The sequence below is a fragment of the Poecilia formosa genome, unplaced genomic scaffold (genome assembly GCF_000485575.1).
Source record: "Poecilia formosa unplaced genomic scaffold, Poecilia_formosa-5.1.2 Scaffold17, whole genome shotgun sequence".
Classification (NCBI taxonomy): Eukaryota; Metazoa; Chordata; class Actinopteri; order Cyprinodontiformes; family Poeciliidae; genus Poecilia; species Poecilia formosa.
Window position 1 is genome coordinate 4249789 of NW_006799956.1, and position 1263 is coordinate 4251051.

A 1263-nucleotide genomic window follows, 5' to 3' on the forward strand; every position below is an offset into this window, starting at 1 on the left:
TGTGTGATGATACTGTGGCTGTCAACAATGTGATGTTTTAAAAGGTTTGTTGAAAACATGCAGAATGATGCAGCAGAGTGAGCGGACCGATAAGCTTTGGAGGTAATACAACATCTTGGAAAGGTTTCCGTACTCTTCGATCGTTTCTCGTTTTGTCACTTGTCCCGTCTTCAGTGCGTTTGGCATTTCAGTTGATAGACCAACACAAACTAGTGAAAGGAAACTTGTACATGATTTTCAACTTTGTTCTAAAAAGAAGAGTCAGTGCTTTGTAGGACCAGTTCCCGTCGCATTTAGAGACGCAAGTCTGTATGGCTACGCCCAATGATCTCCAAAAAACGTCTGAGATCTTCACAAAACACCTGAGATTCAATTACCCACAATTGGACTCAGTTCAGAGCTGTGATCTCTGAAGACAATTTTATTTACAGGTATCAGAGTAAAGGGGGTTAATCAATGACTTTTATTAGAGCCAGTCAACCAGATTACAATTAATACATAATTCTTATTGAACATACGCACCTATTGACACACTTAATATAATAATGACAAAATAGTGCATCAAAAAGCCATACAATGCACAAGTTTGTATTTTCTTCAGCAATAGGGGAAAAAACATTTAAATAAAACTAAGAGCAAAACCAAGTCAACACAAAAAAACCCTCCAGATATATGCACCCATGTTTTGTTTTGTTGTTTTTCTACTAAACATATTTACAAAGAAAATTTTAAATTTAGATTTCATTTCCATTTTGCAATTGCTACTTTTTGTTGGTCCATTTTGCAAAATCCAAATAACATCCGTTGTCAGAAATAATAAAATCTTCCAAGGGTATTAATTATTTTTGCAACACACTGTGAGGCCTCACTTCATCTAATTACTAATAAAAAAATAATGTTCACTTCACTGTTAAGGACTTTGAAGGGTTAATTCACCTCAGAAAAAGTGTCTGCTGCTCCCTTAAACTGTTAAGCATCATGACACGACATTACAATCCTGCTCGAGCCTTTCCTCTTAGCGCTGCTTAACTATCGATTGTGTAGTTCAACATCCAATTAAAATTCCTTTAGTCCAAGGTAGTTTCGTATTGCTGAAATGTACAGGCATTTTCGGGGTGAAATATTCCTTTAAACCAGTCCGATTTTAACCTTTTCTTGTTTTTTTTTTTGTTTTTTTTGCCGCCCCTCTCGGTGTCTCATTAAGGAAAACATTCAGCACAATGCGTCTTCAACCCACAGTGAATGTCACACGGAGTTGTGGAT